The sequence below is a fragment of the Schistocerca gregaria genome, chromosome 3 (genome assembly GCF_023897955.1).
Source record: "Schistocerca gregaria isolate iqSchGreg1 chromosome 3, iqSchGreg1.2, whole genome shotgun sequence".
Taxonomy (NCBI): domain Eukaryota; kingdom Metazoa; phylum Arthropoda; class Insecta; order Orthoptera; family Acrididae; genus Schistocerca; species Schistocerca gregaria.
In genome coordinates this window covers 679,986,053-680,007,627 of record NC_064922.1, presented here as the reverse complement: position 1 = coordinate 680,007,627, position 21,575 = coordinate 679,986,053, and the positions used below count along the sequence as shown (strand labels likewise).

The window sequence follows — 21,575 nt, the reverse complement described above, 5'->3', positions numbered from 1 at the left end:
GGGTATCAAGTAAGACGCAAGGTGAAACAAAAGAGGAAGTGGCCAAATATCGACAAGAGTTGGCACTGTTAGGGCGAGGTGAATACGCTATTGCGGTGCGAAAATTTTCGAAGAGAGAGGCGGTTTTAAAGAAAGCACAAGTGTCCTATGACTGCCCTCTTGTGTGTTTCTCTTTCAGTGACTATTTGGCATGTCTGCTTGCGCCATAGAAAGCTACTGTATGTGCCCCAGGGCCCCCATCTAGCGGCCGGAGCTGCAAGCGGTGTTTACATACAGTCTCGCCTGAGGCAATGGTCTCTGATTTCGGATGCAAAAAGCACTGGTAGCGCACAGAATAGTTGAGTGAGGAAAGGTTAGATCATGGCGGCCAAATAGGAGTAGAACTAGGTTCTTTGCAGAATGTCCGAGCTTAAGTAATTCTTCGATAAGTAAATCGCGAATGTGAAGAGTGTGTCGTATTCTCGTAGGGCGTGTTGACGGTCTCGTGGCATAAGTAGCGAGCGGTGATAGCTTGCAAGCAAGATCATACTTCACAGGATCATTTCTGTAGTATGTCTTCAACTCTCTCTAGTTCAAAGCTGGAGTAGACGCAACCACGATGATGAGTGGTAGCACTGTCCCTGAGCGTGAGGCATGCGACCGAGATTCATTGCATCTTGGTTGTAATCGATGATCGTTCACCACATTCTGAGGGATGTGGGAAGGGAGTAGCCCTTTCCGAGTGGTGGTTTTATTATAGATCAGAAGCATAAGTCATACTTTCGGTATCGTGACCCGCCGCGTTGCAGAAATGTTGTGGAAGGACTTTGATTGCGACATGTCATGAAAGCCTTGCGGAAGTTTCCCGAGTGGCACGGTGACGAGCCAGTTGATTTGTCCTGCTGCAAGTGCTAGGATTGGATGACAACGACGTACTTTGAGTTACAAGAATGAGTGAGCAGCACAAGCAGAGTGCAATTGATGACCATAAAAAGCTGACACACAACACAGTCTTGATAATGACCACTAATGCATGATGTACGAAACAATCAGGAGCAGCACGTTTGGCTAGAAAACATGAATTGAGTGATTTGCAAGGCACTGTTACCAGCAAGAAGGAATGCATGAAATTCGCAAATGAATAAGACTGGTTCAAATACTATCGACAGAAATTTTGTTTCTGTTGTCAGCTAGTATTAGTTGTGTGGGAGCAGGGGATATTTCCCTTGCACTACACATCTACATACACGTTGCGTCTGATGTGGCCTAGTTTCGCGTACAAAGAACTATCTAGTTGTCAGTTTTTTCAGTGAACGAGTGTGGTGGGGAGGAGAGAGATTAGTGTTAGATGCAGAGCACTGCGGGCAGTTGTGTGCCGAACGTTGTATGTCAAACGGTGGGTCGCCGACAGGAATTAGGCGTGCTGCCATCTGGCGGCAGGTGAGGTAATGAAGCAGCTTGGATGGTGACAGAAATGATGAAAATAGTCATGTAAAGAGTAATAGCGACCTCATTTGGCAGACACGTATTTCAGCGTTGGCAGTTAGTTTTGCGGTTTGTGCTTGCATAGCACTGGAAGTCTGTTGACGGTAGAGAAGTGGACAAGAGGGAAAGAATTTTCCGCGTTCTCGCGCAGAAGTACTAGAGAAGCAGCCATAAGTATGGAAGTGAGTGCGTTGATCGGCACTCTGGTTTCCCTTCAAATCGAATAAATCTTTCGCCTTTTACTAAAGATTTCCGTGGAGGGGAACATTAAATGAGTCTGTAATGTATTTTTCGTAGTGCTCGGCTATTGCTGAGCCACAATCACAAGTAAAACGTAATGTAAGCAATAATGTGCGTAAATAGGAAGAGGTAGATTGTGTTGTGTGGAGTAGCGGAGCACGTTGGATCAGGTAGATGTTTTTGCTTGATTTGAAATTGTAACAGGCCATGTCGCAGTATAATGAAACAAGTACATTTGCCCTGAAATGGCGTGCAGTGTGTTAGACGATAGTGTAAAGAGAAAGAGAGCTATTTAATGTCTGAGTTGTATAAATGGCAGGAGACTAATCTGGAAATAGCATAAAGGAATTGTAATGTGAGTGGTGCTTGCGATAATGTATGGCAGGCAATATTGTGCAGAGGTGAAGGTGAATGCTTTGTATTGTGAAGAGTTGTTACATTTGTGTGTGTGTGAGGCACAAGAGGCATAATTGTGGAAACTCTTGGTGAACGCTTTCTATACCTCAGTGCTATATGGTTTAGTGTTTATTTGCACTTTAATTGCACAACAGCATATAAGCTGATATTTGGAAGTGAATGATGAATGATAGGCGTTGTAAGTAATACTGGTATGTGATTAGTAGATTGAGTTTTGAAACCCAAAATTATTTTTACTGCACAAGTTTGTGATTTGTGGGTATGGTGTGAGTGAGATTTGGGTTGAAGATGGTGGATAGTTGGTCAGGATGAGTATTTCAATTGTTTTCAAGAGAGTGGATAATAGTGGCACTGGATTGTTGCCATAATATGGCATTGGTTGTTTGTTCATAACAATGTACTCAGTTTTGTAGAAGATGTAGGTGGGAGGGAGACATTTGTTGAATATGACATAGATAGCTGGAAATGAATAGAGTAGCAATTTCCTGCTAGGTGTAGTTTGGGTATGATGTGATGTGCCTCAGTGAGATGTAAATCTTGAAATTGAAGGGTTGTTCCTAGGTACAGTCTTGGAAACTATGTATGTGCTGTTGACTCCAATGTTTTCAAGATTACTGGTGTACAAAATTGGCCAGACTTTGCAGTTTCTTCTTCAGTAAATCAGTGGAAGGTGGTGCAGATAATGGTAAAAATGTTCATAGTGTCCTGTGAGTTGTTGATGCTGCTTGTCTTTTTTGATTGACCCAGCCATACACAGAGGTGGTGCATACTTGGCTTGAGAAGAGTTAATGATGAAATACCAGGACAGTGCTCACAACGAAGCTCCTTCCCCTGCATTGTAGTTTCCCTCCTCAGGTATAGAGTGACATGATATTGGCAGAGGATGTGGAGATAATCACTTTGATCAGGCTGTTTGTGGTTTGAAGGCTCTTTTACCAGAATCCATTCATAGTGATAACTGTGTTCTCTGGTGGAACATGATGAGAACATTGTGTGAAGTGCATAGAAGTAGCTATTTGAGTATGTATGAAAATGTCAGGCAACCACTGTTACTCCTAAATTTCTGTGGAATTAAGTTTTCTGTGTGTGTTTGAAAATCCCAGAGGTTCAAGTTGGCTGTTTATATGTTGCAAGCGAAAAAGTTTTTGAGTAAACTGGGGCACTAGCATTAGTTCCCTGTTCACTGTGACAAGGAAGCTAGTATAAAAAGTAGTTTTGTGGTTTTGTTTGCAAAGAAGTGCTCATGGGATGAAAGCACTGCTTGCGATTATTCTGAGATTGATGGCGGGATTGCTAAACATCTAGAGTTTTAGTAAGGGGCTAGTCGGAGTAGTTATATAGTTGTAAAATTATTTGATATTTGATGAGAAATTTCTTTATTCATAGCACATGGGCCATCATAGTTGAAGCATAAAGATGGGCATGGTATGCGTATAATGTCCTGACAGTGATGTTCATAGAGACTTGTTGTATACTTTGATTCTTCATCTGTTTAACAGTAACATTAAGAAATGTATTAGTGGAGCAAGTAGCTGTGAAATTACTGGTGTATGACTGATAGTATGGACGTGATGCTGAATGGAAGTGTTTGTTTAGCTGTGGGTGTTTTCATAATTGCCATGTGAGGAAAAGCAATACTCGTGGTAGGCGAAAAGAGATACAGAGAGAAACACATTAATTGCGTGTAGCGTGTATCAGCAGCTGTTGGGCGGGGTATCAAGTAAGACGCAAGGTGAAACGAAAGAGGAAGTGGCCAAATATCGACAAGAGTTGGCACTGTTAGGGTGAGGTGAATACGCTATTGCGGTGCGAAAATTTTCGAAGAGAGAGGCGGTTTTAAAGAAAGCACAAGTGTCCTATGACTGCCCTCTTGTGTGTTTCTCTTTCAGTGACTATTTGGCATGTCTGCTTGCGCCATAGAATGCTACTGTATGTGCCCCAGGCCCCCATCTAGCGGCCGGAGCTGCAAGCGGTGTTTACATACAGTCTCGCCTGAGGCAATGGTCTCTGATTTCGGATGCAAAAAGCACTGGTAGCGCACAGAATAGTTGAGTGAGGAAAGGTTAGATCATGGCGGCCAAATAGGAGTAGAACTAGGTTCTTTGCAGAATGTCCGAGCTTAAGTAATTCTTCGATAAGTAAATCGCGAATGTGAAGAGTGTGTCGTATTCTCGTAGGGCGTGTTGACGGTCTCGTGGCATAAGTAGCGAGCGGTGATAGCTTGCAAGCAAGATCATACTTCACAGGATCATTTCTGTAGTATGTCTTCAACTCTCTCTAGTTCAAAGCTGGAGTAGACGCAACCACGATGATGAGTGGTAGCACTGTCCCTGAGCGTGAGGCATGCGACCGAGATTCATTGCATCTTGGTTGTAATCGATGATCGTTCACCACATTCTGAGGGATGTGGGAAGGGAGTAGCGCTTTCCGAGTGGTGGTTTTATTATAGATCAGAAGCATAAGTCATACTTTCGGTATCGTGACCCGCCGCGTTGCAGAAATGTTGTGGAAGGACTTTGATTGCGACATGTCATGAAAGCCTTGCGGAAGTTTCCCGAGTGGCACGGTGACGAGCCAGTTGATTTGTCCTGCTGCAAGTGCTAGGATTGGATGACAACGACGTACTTTGAGTTACAAGAATGAGTGAGCAGCACAAGCAGAGTGCAATTGATGACCATAAAAAGCTGACACACAACACAGTCTTGATAATGACCACTAATGCATGATGTACGAAACAATCAGGAGCAGCACGTTTGGCTAGAAAACATGAATTGAGTGATTTGCAAGGCACTGTTACCAGCAAGAAGGAATGCATGAAATTCGCAAATGAATAAGACTGGTTCAAATACTATCGACAGAAATTTTGTTTCTGTTGTCAGCTAGTATTAGTTGTGTGGGAGCAGGGGATATTTCCCTTGCACTACACATCTACATACACGTTGCGTCTGATGTGGCCTAGTTTCGCGTACAAAGAACTATCTAGTTGTCAGTTTTTTCAGTGAACGAGTGTGGTGGGGAGGAGAGAGATTAGTGTTAGATGCAGAGCACTGCGGGCAGTTGTGTGCCGAACGTTGTATGTCAAACGGTGGGTCGCCGACAGGAATTAGGCGTGCTGCCATCTGGCGGCAGGTGAGGTAATGAAGCAGCTTGGATGGTGACAGAAATGATGAAAATAGTCATGTAAAGAGTAATAGCGACCTCATTTGGCAGACACGTATTTCAGCGTTGGCAGTTAGTTTTGCGGTTTGTGCTTGCATAGCACTGGAAGTCTGTTGACGGTAGAGAAGTGGACAAGAGGGAAAGAATTTTCCGCGTTCTCGCGCAGAAGTACTAGAGAAGCAGCCATAAGTATGGAAGTGAGTGCGTTGATCGGCACTCTGGTTTCCCTTCAAATCGAATAAATCTTTCGCCTTTTACTAAAGATTTCCGTGGAGGGGAACATTAAATGAGTCTGTAATGTATTTTTCGTAGTGCTCGGCTATTGCTGAGCCACAATCACAAGTAAAACGTAATGTAAGCAATAATGTGCGTAAATAGGAAGAGGTAGATTGTGTTGTGTGGAGTAGCGGAGCACGTTGGATCAGGTAGATGTTTTTGCTTGATTTGAAATTGTAACAGGCCATGTCGCAGTATAATGAAACAAGTACATTTGCCCTGAAATGGCGTGCAGTGTGTTAGACGATAGTGTAAAGAGAAAGAGAGCTATTTAATGTCTGAGTTGTATAAATGGCAGGAGACTAATCTGGAAATAGCATAAAGGAATTGTAATGTGAGTGGTGCTTGCGATAATGTATGGCAGGCAATATTGTGCAGAGGTGAAGGTGAATGCTTTGTATTGTGAAGAGTTGTTACATTTGTGTGTGTGTGAGGCACAAGAGGCATAATTGTGGAAACTCTTGGTGAACGCTTTCTATACCTCAGTGCTATATGGTTTAGTGTTTATTTGCACTTTAATTGCACAACAGCATATAAGCTGATATTTGGAAGTGAATGATGAATGATAGGCGTTGTAAGTAATACTGGTATGTGATTAGTAGATTGAGTTTTGAAACCCAAAATTATTTTTACTGCACAAGTTTGTGATTTGTGGGTATGGTGTGAGTGAGATTTGGGTTGAAGATGGTGGATAGTTGGTCAGGATGAGTATTTCAATTGTTTTCAAGAGAGTGGATAATAGTGGCACTGGATTGTTGCCATAATATGGCATTGGTTGTTTGTTCATAACAATGTACTCAGTTTTGTAGAAGATGTAGGTGGGAGGGAGACATTTGTTGAATATGACATAGATAGCTGGAAATGAATAGAGTAGCAATTTCCTGCTAGGTGTAGTTTGGGTATGATGTGATGTGCCTCAGTGAGATGTAAATCTTGAAATTGAAGGGTTGTTCCTAGGTACAGTCTTGGAAACTATGTATGTGCTGTTGACTCCAATGTTTTCAAGATTACTGGTGTACAAAATTGGCCAGACTTTGCAGTTTCTTCTTCAGTAAATCAGTGGAAGGTGGTGCAGATAATGGTAAAAATGTTCATAGTGTCCTGTGAGTTGTTGATGCTGCTTGTCTTTTTTGATTGACCCAGCCATACACAGAGGTGGTGCATACTTGGCTTGAGAAGAGTTAATGATGAAATACCAGGACAGTGCTCACAACGAAGCTCCTTCCCCTGCATTGTAGTTTCCCTCCTCAGGTATAGAGTGACATGATATTGGCAGAGGATGTGGAGATAATCACTTTGATCAGGCTGTTTGTGGTTTGAAGGCTCTTTTACCAGAATCCATTCATAGTGATAACTGTGTTCTCTGGTGGAACATGATGAGAACATTGTGTGAAGTGCATAGAAGTAGCTATTTGAGTATGTATGAAAATGTCAGGCAACCACTGTTACTCCTAAATTTCTGTGGAATTAAGTTTTCTGTGTGTGTTTGAAAATCCCAGAGGTTCAAGTTGGCTGTTTATATGTTGCAAGCGAAAAAGTTTTTGAGTAAACTGGGGCACTAGCATTAGTTCCCTGTTCACTGTGACAAGGAAGCTAGTATAAAAAGTAGTTTTGTGGTTTTGTTTGCAAAGAAGTGCTCATGGGATGAAAGCACTGCTTGCGATTATTCTGAGATTGATGGCGGGATTGCTAAACATCTAGAGTTTTAGTAAGGGGCTAGTCGGAGTAGTTATATAGTTGTAAAATTATTTGATATTTGATGAGAAATTTCTTTATTCATAGCACATGGGCCATCATAGTTGAAGCATAAAGATGGGCATGGTATGCGTATAATGTCCTGACAGTGATGTTCATAGAGACTTGTTGTATACTTTGATTCTTCATCTGTTTAACAGTAACATTAAGAAATGTATTAGTGGAGCAAGTAGCTGTGAAATTACTGGTGTATGACTGATAGTATGGACGTGATGCTGAATGGAAGTGTTTGTTTAGCTGTGGGTGTTTTCATAATTGCCATGTGAGGAAAAGCAATACTCGTGGTAGGCGAAAAGAGATACAGAGAGAAACACATTAATTGCGTGTAGCGTGTATCAGCAGCTGTTGGGCGGGGTATCAAGTAAGACGCAAGGTGAAACGAAAGAGGAAGTGGCCAAATATCGACAAGAGTTGGCACTGTTAGGGTGAGGTGAATACGCTATTGCGGTGCGAAAATTTTCGAAGAGAGAGGCGGTTTTAAAGAAAGCACAAGTGTCCTATGACTGCCCTCTTGTGTGTTTCTCTTTCAGTGACTATTTGGCATGTCTGCTTGCGCCATAGAATGCTACTGTATGTGCCCCAGGCCCCCATCTAGCGGCCGGAGCTGCAAGCGGTGTTTACATACAGTCTCGCCTGAGGCAATGGTCTCTGATTTCGGATGCAAAAAGCACTGGTAGCGCACAGAATAGTTGAGTGAGGAAAGGTTAGATCATGGCGGCCAAATAGGAGTAGAACTAGGTTCTTTGCAGAATGTCCGAGCTTAAGTAATTCTTCGATAAGTAAATCGCGAATGTGAAGAGTGTGTCGTATTCTCGTAGGGCGTGTTGACGGTCTCGTGGCATAAGTAGCGAGCGGTGATAGCTTGCAAGCAAGATCATACTTCACAGGATCATTTCTGTAGTATGTCTTCAACTCTCTCTAGTTCAAAGCTGGAGTAGACGCAACCACGATGATGAGTGGTAGCACTGTCCCTGAGCGTGAGGCATGCGACCGAGATTCATTGCATCTTGGTTGTAATCGATGATCGTTCACCACATTCTGAGGGATGTGGGAAGGGAGTAGCGCTTTCCGAGTGGTGGTTTTATTATAGATCAGAAGCATAAGTCATACTTTCGGTATCGTGACCCGCCGCGTTGCAGAAATGTTGTGGAAGGACTTTGATTGCGACATGTCATGAAAGCCTTGCGGAAGTTTCCCGAGTGGCACGGTGACGAGCCAGTTGATTTGTCCTGCTGCAAGTGCTAGGATTGGATGACAACGACGTACTTTGAGTTACAAGAATGAGTGAGCAGCACAAGCAGAGTGCAATTGATGACCATAAAAAGCTGACACACAACACAGTCTTGATAATGACCACTAATGCATGATGTACGAAACAATCAGGAGCAGCACGTTTGGCTAGAAAACATGAATTGAGTGATTTGCAAGGCACTGTTACCAGCAAGAAGGAATGCATGAAATTCGCAAATGAATAAGACTGGTTCAAATACTATCGACAGAAATTTTGTTTCTGTTGTCAGCTAGTATTAGTTGTGTGGGAGCAGGGGATATTTCCCTTGCACTACACATCTACATACACGTTGCGTCTGATGTGGCCTAGTTTCGCGTACAAAGAACTATCTAGTTGTCAGTTTTTTCAGTGAACGAGTGTGGTGGGGAGGAGAGAGATTAGTGTTAGATGCAGAGCACTGCGGGCAGTTGTGTGCCGAACGTTGTATGTCAAACGGTGGGTCGCCGACAGGAATTAGGCGTGCTGCCATCTGGCGGCAGGTGAGGTAATGAAGCAGCTTGGATGGTGACAGAAATGCTCGGCTATTGCTGAGCCACAATCACAAGTAAAACGTAATGTAAGCAATAATGTGTGTAAATAGGAAGAGGTAGATTGTGTTGTGTGGAGTAGCGGAGCACGTTGGATCAGGTAGATGTTTTTGCTTGATTTGAAATTGTAACAGGCCATGTCGCAGTATAATGAAACAAGTACATTTGCCCTGAAATGGCGTGCAGTGTGTTAGACGATAGTGTAAAGAGAAAGAGAGCTATTTAATGTCTGAGTTGTATAAATGGCAGGAGACTAATCTGGAAATAGCATAAAGGAATTGTAATGTGAGTGGTGCTTGCGATAATGTATGGCAGGCAATATTGTGCAGAGGTGAAGGTGAATGCTTTGTATTGTGAAGAGTTGTTACATTTGTGTGTGTGTGAGGCACAAGAGGCATAATTGTGGAAACTCTTGGTGAACGCTTTCTATACCTCAGTGCTATATGGTTTAGTGTTTATTTGCACTTTAATTGCACAACAGCATATAAGCTGATATTTGGAAGTGAATGATGAATGATAGGCGTTGTAAGTAATACTGGTATGTGATTAGTAGATTGAGTTTTGAAACCCAAAATTATTTTTACTGCACAAGTTTGTGATTTGTGGGTATGGTGTGAGTGAGATTTGGGTTGAAGATGGTGGATAGTTGGTCAGGATGAGTATTTCAATTGTTTTCAAGAGAGTGGATAATAGTGGCACTGGATTGTTGCCATAATATGGCATTGGTTGTTTGTTCATAACAATGTACTCAGTTTTGTAGAAGATGTAGGTGGGAGGGAGACATTTGTTGAATATGACATAGATAGCTGGAAATGAATAGAGTAGCAATTTCCTGCTAGGTGTAGTTTGGGTATGATGTGATGTGCCTCAGTGAGATGTAAATCTTGAAATTGAAGGGTTGTTCCTAGGTACAGTCTTGGAAACTATGTATGTGCTGTTGACTCCAATGTTTTCAAGATTACTGGTGTACAAAATTGGCCAGACTTTGCAGTTTCTTCTTCAGTAAATCAGTGGAAGGTGGTGCAGATAATGGTAAAAATGTTCATAGTGTCCTGTGAGTTGTTGATGCTGCTTGTCTTTTTTGATTGACCCAGCCATACACAGAGGTGGTGCATACTTGGCTTGAGAAGAGTTAATGATGAAATACCAGGACAGTGCTCACAACGAAGCTCCTTCCCCTGCATTGTAGTTTCCCTCCTCAGGTATAGAGTGACATGATATTGGCAGAGGATGTGGAGATAATCACTTTGATCAGGCTGTTTGTGGTTTGAAGGCTCTTTTACCAGAATCCATTCATAGTGATAACTGTGTTCTCTGGTGGAACATGATGAGAACATTGTGTGAAGTGCATAGAAGTAGCTATTTGAGTATGTATGAAAATGTCAGGCAACCACTGTTACTCCTAAATTTCTGTGGAATTAAGTTTTCTGTGTGTGTTTGAAAATCCCAGAGGTTCAAGTTGGCTGTTTATATGTTGCAAGCGAAAAAGTTTTTGAGTAAACTGGGGCACTAGCATTAGTTCCCTGTTCACTGTGACAAGGAAGCTAGTATAAAAAGTAGTTTTGTGGTTTTGTTTGCAAAGAAGTGCTCATGGGATGAAAGCACTGCTTGCGATTATTCTGAGATTGATGGCGGGATTGCTAAACATCTAGAGTTTTAGTAAGGGGCTAGTCGGAGTAGTTATATAGTTGTAAAATTATTTGATATTTGATGAGAAATTTCTTTATTCATAGCACATGGGCCATCATAGTTGAAGCATAAAGATGGGCATGGTATGCGTATAATGTCCTGACAGTGATGTTCATAGAGACTTGTTGTATACTTTGATTCTTCATCTGTTTAACAGTAACATTAAGAAATGTATTAGTGGAGCAAGTAGCTGTGAAATTACTGGTGTATGACTGATAGTATGGACGTGATGCTGAATGGAAGTGTTTGTTTAGCTGTGGGTGTTTTCATAATTGCCATGTGAGGAAAAGCAATACTCGTGGTAGGCGAAAAGAGATACAGAGAGAAACACATTAATTGCGTGTAGCGTGTATCAGCAGCTGTTGGGCGGGGTATCAAGTAAGACGCAAGGTGAAACGAAAGAGGAAGTGGCCAAATATCGACAAGAGTTGGCACTGTTAGGGTGAGGTGAATACGCTATTGCGGTGCGAAAATTTTCGAAGAGAGAGGCGGTTTTAAAGAAAGCACAAGTGTCCTATGACTGCCCTCTTGTGTGTTTCTCTTTCAGTGACTATTTGGCATGTCTGCTTGCGCCATAGAATGCTACTGTATGTGCCCCAGGCCCCCATCTAGCGGCCGGAGCTGCAAGCGGTGTTTACATACAGTCTCGCCTGAGGCAATGGTCTCTGATTTCGGATGCAAAAAGCACTGGTAGCGCACAGAATAGTTGAGTGAGGAAAGGTTAGATCATGGCGGCCAAATAGGAGTAGAACTAGGTTCTTTGCAGAATGTCCGAGCTTAAGTAATTCTTCGATAAGTAAATCGCGAATGTGAAGAGTGTGTCGTATTCTCGTAGGGCGTGTTGACGGTCTCGTGGCATAAGTAGCGAGCGGTGATAGCTTGCAAGCAAGATCATACTTCACAGGATCATTTCTGTAGTATGTCTTCAACTCTCTCTAGTTCAAAGCTGGAGTAGACGCAACCACGATGATGAGTGGTAGCACTGTCCCTGAGCGTGAGGCATGCGACCGAGATTCATTGCATCTTGGTTGTAATCGATGATCGTTCACCACATTCTGAGGGATGTGGGAAGGGAGTAGCGCTTTCCGAGTGGTGGTTTTATTATAGATCAGAAGCATAAGTCATACTTTCGGTATCGTGACCCGCCGCGTTGCAGAAATGTTGTGGAAGGACTTTGATTGCGACATGTCATGAAAGCCTTGCGGAAGTTTCCCGAGTGGCACGGTGACGAGCCAGTTGATTTGTCCTGCTGCAAGTGCTAGGATTGGATGACAACGACGTACTTTGAGTTACAAGAATGAGTGAGCAGCACAAGCAGAGTGCAATTGATGACCATAAAAAGCTGACACACAACACAGTCTTGATAATGACCACTAATGCATGATGTACGAAACAATCAGGAGCAGCACGTTTGGCTAGAAAACATGAATTGAGTGATTTGCAAGGCACTGTTACCAGCAAGAAGGAATGCATGAAATTCGCAAATGAATAAGACTGGTTCAAATACTATCGACAGAAATTTTGTTTCTGTTGTCAGCTAGTATTAGTTGTGTGGGAGCAGGGGATATTTCCCTTGCACTACACATCTACATACACGTTGCGTCTGATGTGGCCTAGTTTCGCGTACAAAGAACTATCTAGTTGTCAGTTTTTTCAGTGAACGAGTGTGGTGGGGAGGAGAGAGATTAGTGTTAGATGCAGAGCACTGCGGGCAGTTGTGTGCCGAACGTTGTATGTCAAACGGTGGGTCGCCGACAGGAATTAGGCGTGCTGCCATCTGGCGGCAGGTGAGGTAATGAAGCAGCTTGGATGGTGACAGAAATGCTCGGCTATTGCTGAGCCACAATCACAAGTAAAACGTAATGTAAGCAATAATGTGTGTAAATAGGAAGAGGTAGATTGTGTTGTGTGGAGTAGCGGAGCACGTTGGATCAGGTAGATGTTTTTGCTTGATTTGAAATTGTAACAGGCCATGTCGCAGTATAATGAAACAAGTACATTTGCCCTGAAATGGCGTGCAGTGTGTTAGACGATAGTGTAAAGAGAAAGAGAGCTATTTAATGTCTGAGTTGTATAAATGGCAGGAGACTAATCTGGAAATAGCATAAAGGAATTGTAATGTGAGTGGTGCTTGCGATAATGTATGGCAGGCAATATTGTGCAGAGGTGAAGGTGAATGCTTTGTATTGTGAAGAGTTGTTACATTTGTGTGTGTGTGAGGCACAAGAGGCATAATTGTGGAAACTCTTGGTGAACGCTTTCTATACCTCAGTGCTATATGGTTTAGTGTTTATTTGCACTTTAATTGCACAACAGCATATAAGCTGATATTTGGAAGTGAATGATGAATGATAGGCGTTGTAAGTAATACTGGTATGTGATTAGTAGATTGAGTTTTGAAACCCAAAATTATTTTTACTGCACAAGTTTGTGATTTGTGGGTATGGTGTGAGTGAGATTTGGGTTGAAGATGGTGGATAGTTGGTCAGGATGAGTATTTCAATTGTTTTCAAGAGAGTGGATAATAGTGGCACTGGATTGTTGCCATAATATGGCATTGGTTGTTTGTTCATAACAATGTACTCAGTTTTGTAGAAGATGTAGGTGGGAGGGAGACATTTGTTGAATATGACATAGATAGCTGGAAATGAATAGAGTAGCAATTTCCTGCTAGGTGTAGTTTGGGTATGATGTGATGTGCCTCAGTGAGATGTAAATCTTGAAATTGAAGGGTTGTTCCTAGGTACAGTCTTGGAAACTATGTATGTGCTGTTGACTCCAATGTTTTCAAGATTACTGGTGTACAAAATTGGCCAGACTTTGCAGTTTCTTCTTCAGTAAATCAGTGGAAGGTGGTGCAGATAATGGTAAAAATGTTCATAGTGTCCTGTGAGTTGTTGATGCTGCTTGTCTTTTTTGATTGACCCAGCCATACACAGAGGTGGTGCATACTTGGCTTGAGAAGAGTTAATGATGAAATACCAGGACAGTGCTCACAACGAAGCTCCTTCCCCTGCATTGTAGTTTCCCTCCTCAGGTATAGAGTGACATGATATTGGCAGAGGATGTGGAGATAATCACTTTGATCAGGCTGTTTGTGGTTTGAAGGCTCTTTTACCAGAATCCATTCATAGTGATAACTGTGTTCTCTGGTGGAACATGATGAGAACATTGTGTGAAGTGCATAGAAGTAGCTATTTGAGTATGTATGAAAATGTCAGGCAACCACTGTTACTCCTAAATTTCTGTGGAATTAAGTTTTCTGTGTGTGTTTGAAAATCCCAGAGGTTCAAGTTGGCTGTTTATATGTTGCAAGCGAAAAAGTTTTTGAGTAAACTGGGGCACTAGCATTAGTTCCCTGTTCACTGTGACAAGGAAGCTAGTATAAAAAGTAGTTTTGTGGTTTTGTTTGCAAAGAAGTGCTCATGGGATGAAAGCACTGCTTGCGATTATTCTGAGATTGATGGCGGGATTGCTAAACATCTAGAGTTTTAGTAAGGGGCTAGTCGGAGTAGTTATATAGTTGTAAAATTATTTGATATTTGATGAGAAATTTCTTTATTCATAGCACATGGGCCATCATAGTTGAAGCATAAAGATGGGCATGGTATGCGTATAATGTCCTGACAGTGATGTTCATAGAGACTTGTTGTATACTTTGATTCTTCATCTGTTTAACAGTAACATTAAGAAATGTATTAGTGGAGCAAGTAGCTGTGAAATTACTGGTGTATGACTGATAGTATGGACGTGATGCTGAATGGAAGTGTTTGTTTAGCTGTGGGTGTTTTCATAATTGCCATGTGAGGAAAAGCAATACTCGTGGTAGGCGAAAAGAGATACAGAGAGAAACACATTAATTGCGTGTAGCGTGTATCAGCAGCTGTTGGGCGGGGTATCAAGTAAGACGCAAGGTGAAACGAAAGAGGAAGTGGCCAAATATCGACAAGAGTTGGCACTGTTAGGGTGAGGTGAATACGCTATTGCGGTGCGAAAATTTTCGAAGAGAGAGGCGGTTTTAAAGAAAGCACAAGTGTCCTATGACTGCCCTCTTGTGTGTTTCTCTTTCAGTGACTATTTGGCATGTCTGCTTGCGCCATAGAAAGCTACTGTATGTGCCCCAGGGCCCCCATCTAGCGGCCGGAGCTGCAAGCGGTGTTTACATACAGTCTCGCCTGAGGCAATGGTCTCTGATTTCGGATGCAAAAAGCACTGGTAGCGCACAGAATAGTTGAGTGAGGAAAGGTTAGATCATGGCGGCCAAATAGGAGTAGAACTAGGTTCTTTGCAGAATGTCCGAGCTTAAGTAATTCTTCGATAAGTAAATCGCGAATGTGAAGAGTGTGTCGTATTCTCGTAGGGCGTGTTGACGGTCTCGTGGCATAAGTAGCGAGCGGTGATAGCTTGCAAGCAAGATCATACTTCACAGGATCATTTCTGTAGTATGTCTTCAACTCTCTCTAGTTCAAAGCTGGAGTAGACGCAACCACGATGATGAGTGGTAGCACTGTCCCTGAGCGTGAGGCATGCGACCGAGATTCATTGCATCTTGGTTGTAATCGATGATCGTTCACCACATTCTGAGGGATGTGGGAAGGGAGTAGCCCTTTCCGAGTGGTGGTTTTATTATAGATCAGAAGCATAAGTCATACTTTCGGTATCGTGACCCGCCGCGTTGCAGAAATGTTGTGGAAGGACTTTGATTGCGACATGTCATGAAAGCCTTGCGGAAGTTTCCCGAGTGGCACGGTGACGAGCCAGTTGATTTGTCCTGCTGCAAGTGCTAGGATTGGATGACAACGACGTACTTTGAGTTACAAGAATGAGTGAGCAGCACAAGCAGAGTGCAATTGATGACCATAAAAAGCTGACACACAACACAGTCTTGATAATGACCACTAATGCATGATGTACGAAACAATCAGGAGCAGCACGTTTGGCTAGAAAACATGAATTGAGTGATTTGCAAGGCACTGTTACCAGCAAGAAGGAATGCATGAAATTCGCAAATGAATAAGACTGGTTCAAATACTATCGACAGAAATTTTGTTTCTGTTGTCAGCTAGTATTAGTTGTGTGGGAGCAGGGGATATTTCCCTTGCACTACACATCTACATACACGTTGCGTCTGATGTGGCCTAGTTTCGCGTACAAAGAACTATCTAGTTGTCAGTTTTTTCAGTGAACGAGTGTGGTGGGGAGGAGAGAGATTAGTGTTAGATGCAGAGCACTGCGGGCAGTTGTGTGCCGAACGTTGTATGTCAAACGGTGGGTCGCCGACAGGAATTAGGCGTGCTGCCATCTGGCGGCAGGTGAGGTAATGAAGCAGCTTGGATGGTGACAGAAATGATGAAAATAGTCATGTAAAGAGTAATAGCGACCTCATTTGGCAGACACGTATTTCAGCGTTGGCAGTTAGTTTTGCGGTTTGTGCTTGCATAGCACTGGAAGTCTGTTGACGGTAGAGAAGTGGACAAGAGGGAAAGAATTTTCCGCGTTCTCGCGCAGAAGTACTAGAGAAGCAGCCATAAGTATGGAAGTGAGTGCGTTGATCGGCACTCTGGTTTCCCTTCAAATCGAATAAATCTTTCGCCTTTTACTAAAGATTTCCGTGGAGGGGAACATTAAATGAGTCTGTAATGTATTTTTCGTAGTGCTCGGCTATTGCTGAGCCACAATCACAAGTAAAACGTAATGTAAGCAATAATGTGCGTAAATAGGAAGAGGTAGATTGTGTTGTGTGGAGTAGCGGAGCACGTTGGATCAGGTAGATGTTTTTGCTTGATTTGAAATTGTAACAGGCCATGTCGCAGTATAATGAAACAAGTACATTTGCCCTGAAATGGCGTGCAGTGTGTTAGACGATAGTGTAAAGAGAAAGAGAGCTATTTAATGTCTGAGTTGTATAAATGGCAGGAGACTAATCTGGAAATAGCATAAAGGAATTGTAATGTGAGTGGTGCTTGCGATAATGTATGGCAGGCAATATTGTGCAGAGGTGAAGGTGAATGCTTTGTATTGTGAAGAGTTGTTACATTTGTGTGTGTGTGAGGCACAAGAGGCATAATTGTGGAAACTCTTGGTGAACGCTTTCTATACCTCAGTGCTATATGGTTTAGTGTTTATTTGCACTTTAATTGCACAACAGCATATAAGCTGATATTTGGAAGTGAATGATGAATGATAGGCGTTGTAAGTAATACTGGTATGTGATTAGTAGATTGAGTTTTGAAACCCAAAATTATTTTTACTGCACAAGTTTGTGATTTGTGGGTATGGTGTGAGTGAGATTTGGGTTGAAGATGGTGGATAGTTGGTCAGGATGAGTATTTCAATTGTTTTCAAGAGAGTGGATAATAGTGGCACTGGATTGTTGCCATAATATGGCATTGGTTGTTTGTTCATAACAATGTACTCAGTTTTGTAGAAGATGTAGGTGGGAGGGAGACATTTGTTGAATATGACATAGATAGCTGGAAATGAATAGAGTAGCAATTTCCTGCTAGGTGTAGTTTGGGTATGATGTGATGTGCCTCAGTGAGATGTAAATCTTGAAATTGAAGGGTTGTTCCTAGGTACAGTCTTGGAAACTATGTATGTGCTGTTGACTCCAATGTTTTCAAGATTACTGGTGTACAAAATTGGCCAGACTTTGCAGTTTCTTCTTCAGTAAATCAGTGGAAGGTGGTGCAGATAATGGTAAAAATGTTCATAGTGTCCTGTGAGTTGTTGATGCTGCTTGTCTTTTTTGATTGACCCAGCCATACACAGAGGTGGTGCATACTTGGCTTGAGAAGAGTTAATGATGAAATACCAGGACAGTGCTCACAACGAAGCTCCTTCCCCTGCATTGTAGTTTCCCTCCTCAGGTATAGAGTGACATGATATTGGCAGAGGATGTGGAGATAATCACTTTGATCAGGCTGTTTGTGGTTTGAAGGCTCTTTTACCAGAATCCATTCATAGTGATAACTGTGTTCTCTGGTGGAACATGATGAGAACATTGTGTGAAGTGCATAGAAGTAGCTATTTGAGTATGTATGAAAATGTCAGGCAACCACTGTTACTCCTAAATTTCTGTGGAATTAAGTTTTCTGTGTGTGTTTGAAAATCCCAGAGGTTCAAGTTGGCTGTTTATATGTTGCAAGCGAAAAAGTTTTTGAGTAAACTGGGGCACTAGCATTAGTTCCCTGTTCACTGTGACAAGGAAGCTAGTATAAAAAGTAGTTTTGTGGTTTTGTTTGCAAAGAAGTGCTCATGGGATGAAAGCACTGCTTGCGATTATTCTGAGATTGATGGCGGGATTGCTAAACATCTAGAGTTTTAGTAAGGGGCTAGTCGGAGTAGTTATATAGTTGTAAAATTATTTGATATTTGATGAGAAATTTCTTTATTCATAGCACATGGGCCATCATAGTTGAAGCATAAAGATGGGCATGGTATGCGTATAATGTCCTGACAGTGATGTTCATAGAGACTTGTTGTATACTTTGATTCTTCATCTGTTTAACAGTAACATTAAGAAATGTATTAGTGGAGCAAGTAGCTGTGAAATTACTGGTGTATGACTGATAGTATGGACGTGATGCTGAATGGAAGTGTTTGTTTAGCTGTGGGTGTTTTCATAATTGCCATGTGAGGAAAAGCAATACTCGTGGTAGGCGAAAAGAGATACAGAGAGAAACACATTAATTGCGTGTAGCGTGTATCAGCAGCTGTTGGGCGGGGTATCAAGTAAGACGCAAGGTGAAACGAAAGAGGAAGTGGCCAAATATCGACAAGAGTTGGCACTGTTAGGGTGAGGTGAATACGCTATTGCGGTGCGAAAATTTTCGAAGAGAGAGGCGGTTTTAAAGAAAGCACAAGTGTCCTATGACTGCCCTCTTGTGTGTTTCTCTTTCAGTGACTATTTGGCATGTCTGCTTGCGCCATAGAATGCTACTGTATGTGCCCCAGGCCCCCATCTAGCGGCCGGAGCTGCAAGCGGTGTTTACATACAGTCTCGCCTGAGGCAATGGTCTCTGATTTCGGATGCAAAAAGCACTGGTAGCGCACAGAATAGTTGAGTGAGGAAAGGTTAGATCATGGCGGCCAAATAGGAGTAGAACTAGGTTCTTTGCAGAATGTCCGAGCTTAAGTAATTCTTCGATAAGTAAATCGCGAATGTGAAGAGTGTGTCGTATTCTCGTAGGGCGTGTTGACGGTCTCGTGGCATAAGTAGCGAGCGGTGATAGCTTGCAAGCAAGATCATACTTCACAGGATCATTTCTGTAGTATGTCTTCAACTCTCTCTAGTTCAAAGCTGGAGTAGACGCAACCACGATGATGAGTGGTAGCACTGTCCCTGAGCGTGAGGCATGCGACCGAGATTCATTGCATCTTGGTTGTAATCGATGATCGTTCACCACATTCTGAGGGATGTGGGAAGGGAGTAGCGCTTTCCGAGTGGTGGTTTTATTATAGATCAGAAGCATAAGTCATACTTTCGGTATCGTGACCCGCCGCGTTGCAGAAATGTTGTGGAAGGACTTTGATTGCGACATGTCATGAAAGCCTTGCGGAAGTTTCCCGAGTGGCACGGTGACGAGCCAGTTGATTTGTCCTGCTGCAAGTGCTAGGATTGGATGACAACGACGTACTTTGAGTTACAAGAATGAGTGAGCAGCACAAGCAGAGTGCAATTGATGACCATAAAAAGCTGACACACAACACAGTCTTGATAATGACCACTAATGCATGATGTACGAAACAATCAGGAGCAGCACGTTTGGCTAGAAAACATGAATTGAGTGATTTGCAAGGCACTGTTACCAGCAAGAAGGAATGCATGAAATTCGCAAATGAATAAGACTGGTTCAAATACTATCGACAGAAATTTTGTTTCTGTTGTCAGCTAGTATTAGTTGTGTGGGAGCAGGGGATATTTCCCTTGCACTACACATCTACATACACGTTGCGTCTGATGTGGCCTAGTTTCGCGTACAAAGAACTATCTAGTTGTCAGTTTTTTCAGTGAACGAGTGTGGTGGGGAGGAGAGAGATTAGTGTTAGATGCAGAGCACTGCGGGCAGTTGTGTGCCGAACGTTGTATGTCAAACGGTGGGTCGCCGACAGGAATTAGGCGTGCTGCCATCTGGCGGCAGGTGAGGTAATGAAGCAGCTTGGATGGTGACAGAAATGCTCGGCTATTGCTGAGCCACAATCACAAGTAAAACGTAATGTAAGCAATAATGTGTGTAAATAGGAAGAGGTAGATTGTGTTGTGTGGAGTAGCGGAGCACGTTGGATCAGGTAGATGTTTTTGCTTGATTTGAAATTGTAACAGGCCATGTCGCAGTATAATGAAACAAGTACATTTGCCCTGAAATGGCGTGCAGTGTGTTAGACGATAGTGTAAAGAGAAAGAGAGCTATTTAATGTCTGAGTTGTATAAATGGCAGGAGACTAATCTGGAAATAGCATAAAGGAATTGTAATGTGAGTGGTGCTTGCGATAATGTATGGCAGGCAATATTGTGCAGAGGTGAAGGTGAATGCTTTGTATTGTGAAGAGTTGTTACATTTGTGTGTGTGTGAGGCACAAGAGGCATAATTGTGGAAACTCTTGGTGAACGCTTTCTATACCTCAGTGCTATATGGTTTAGTGTTTATTTGCACTTTAATTGCACAACAGCATATAAGCTGATATTTGGAAGTGAATGATGAATGATAGGCGTTGTAAGTAATACTGGTATGTGATTAGTAGATTGAGTTTTGAAACCCAAAATTATTTTTACTGCACAAGTTTGTGATTTGTGGGTATGGTGTGAGTGAGATTTGGGTTGAAGATGGTGGATAGTTGGTCAGGATGAGTATTTCAATTGTTTTCAAGAGAGTGGATAATAGTGGCACTGGATTGTTGCCATAATATGGCATTGGTTGTTTGTTCATAACAATGTACTCAGTTTTGTAGAAGATGTAGGTGGGAGGGAGACATTTGTTGAATATGACATAGATAGCTGGAAATGAATAGAGTAGCAATTTCCTGCTAGGTGTAGTTTGGGTATGATGTGATGTGCCTCAGTGAGATGTAAATCTTGAAATTGAAGGGTTGTTCCTAGGTACAGTCTTGGAAACTATGTATGTGCTGTTGACTCCAATGTTTTCAAGATTACTGGTGTACAAAATTGGCCAGACTTTGCAGTTTCTTCTTCAGTAAATCAGTGGAAGGTGGTGCAGATAATGGTAAAAATGTTCATAGTGTCCTGTGAGTTGTTGATGCTGCTTGTCTTTTTTGATTGACCCAGCCATACACAGAGGTGGTGCATACTTGGCTTGAGAAGAGTTAATGATGAAATACCAGGACAGTGCTCACAACGAAGCTCCTTCCCCTGCATTGTAGTTTCCCTCCTCAGGTATAGAGTGACATGATATTGGCAGAGGATGTGGAGATAATCACTTTGATCAGGCTGTTTGTGGTTTGAAGGCTCTTTTACCAGAATCCATTCATAGTGATAACTGTGTTCTCTGGTGGAACATGATGAGAACATTGTGTGAAGTGCATAGAAGTAGCTATTTGAGTATGTATGAAAATGTCAGGCAACCACTGTTACTCCTAAATTTCTGTGGAATTAAGTTTTCTGTGTGTGTTTGAAAATCCCAGAGGTTCAAGTTGGCTGTTTATATGTTGCAAGCGAAAAAGTTTTTGAGTAAACTGGGGCACTAGCATTAGTTCCCTGTTCACTGTGACAAGGAAGCTAGTATAAAAAGTAGTTTTGT

At 42.3% G+C, this 21,575-nt stretch overlaps 9 non-coding genes across 9 annotated transcripts; all 9 read left to right on the top strand.

The window, feature by feature from the left end:
- The first annotated feature begins 519 nt into the window (after positions 1-519).
- Positions 520-726, top strand: LOC126356994 (small nucleolar RNA U3). Its single transcript, XR_007565992.1, has one exon. It is a non-coding gene; the product is annotated as a small nucleolar RNA U3 (small nucleolar RNA).
- Positions 727-1,662: 936 nt separating this feature from the next.
- LOC126357148 (U5 spliceosomal RNA) lies at positions 1,663-1,781 on the top strand. The gene has a single exon (XR_007566126.1). It is a non-coding gene; the product is annotated as a U5 spliceosomal RNA (small nuclear RNA).
- A 2,569-nt stretch (positions 1,782-4,350) lies between these two features.
- LOC126356935 (small nucleolar RNA U3) lies at positions 4,351-4,557 on the top strand. The gene has a single exon (XR_007565940.1). It is a non-coding gene; the product is annotated as a small nucleolar RNA U3 (small nucleolar RNA).
- Positions 4,558-5,493: 936 nt separating this feature from the next.
- LOC126357147 (U5 spliceosomal RNA) lies at positions 5,494-5,612 on the top strand. Its single transcript, XR_007566125.1, has one exon. It is a non-coding gene; the product is annotated as a U5 spliceosomal RNA (small nuclear RNA).
- Positions 5,613-8,181: 2,569 nt separating this feature from the next.
- On the top strand, positions 8,182-8,388 carry LOC126356933 (small nucleolar RNA U3). Its single transcript, XR_007565939.1, has one exon. It is a non-coding gene; the product is annotated as a small nucleolar RNA U3 (small nucleolar RNA).
- A 3,317-nt stretch (positions 8,389-11,705) lies between these two features.
- On the top strand, positions 11,706-11,912 carry LOC126356932 (small nucleolar RNA U3). The gene has a single exon (XR_007565938.1). It is a non-coding gene; the product is annotated as a small nucleolar RNA U3 (small nucleolar RNA).
- A 3,318-nt stretch (positions 11,913-15,230) lies between these two features.
- LOC126356993 (small nucleolar RNA U3) lies at positions 15,231-15,437 on the top strand. The gene has a single exon (XR_007565991.1). It is a non-coding gene; the product is annotated as a small nucleolar RNA U3 (small nucleolar RNA).
- Positions 15,438-16,373: 936 nt separating this feature from the next.
- LOC126357146 (U5 spliceosomal RNA) lies at positions 16,374-16,492 on the top strand. Its single transcript, XR_007566124.1, has one exon. It is a non-coding gene; the product is annotated as a U5 spliceosomal RNA (small nuclear RNA).
- Positions 16,493-19,061: 2,569 nt separating this feature from the next.
- Positions 19,062-19,268, top strand: LOC126356931 (small nucleolar RNA U3). The gene has a single exon (XR_007565937.1). It is a non-coding gene; the product is annotated as a small nucleolar RNA U3 (small nucleolar RNA).
- Positions 19,269-21,575: the final 2,307 nt, after the last annotated feature.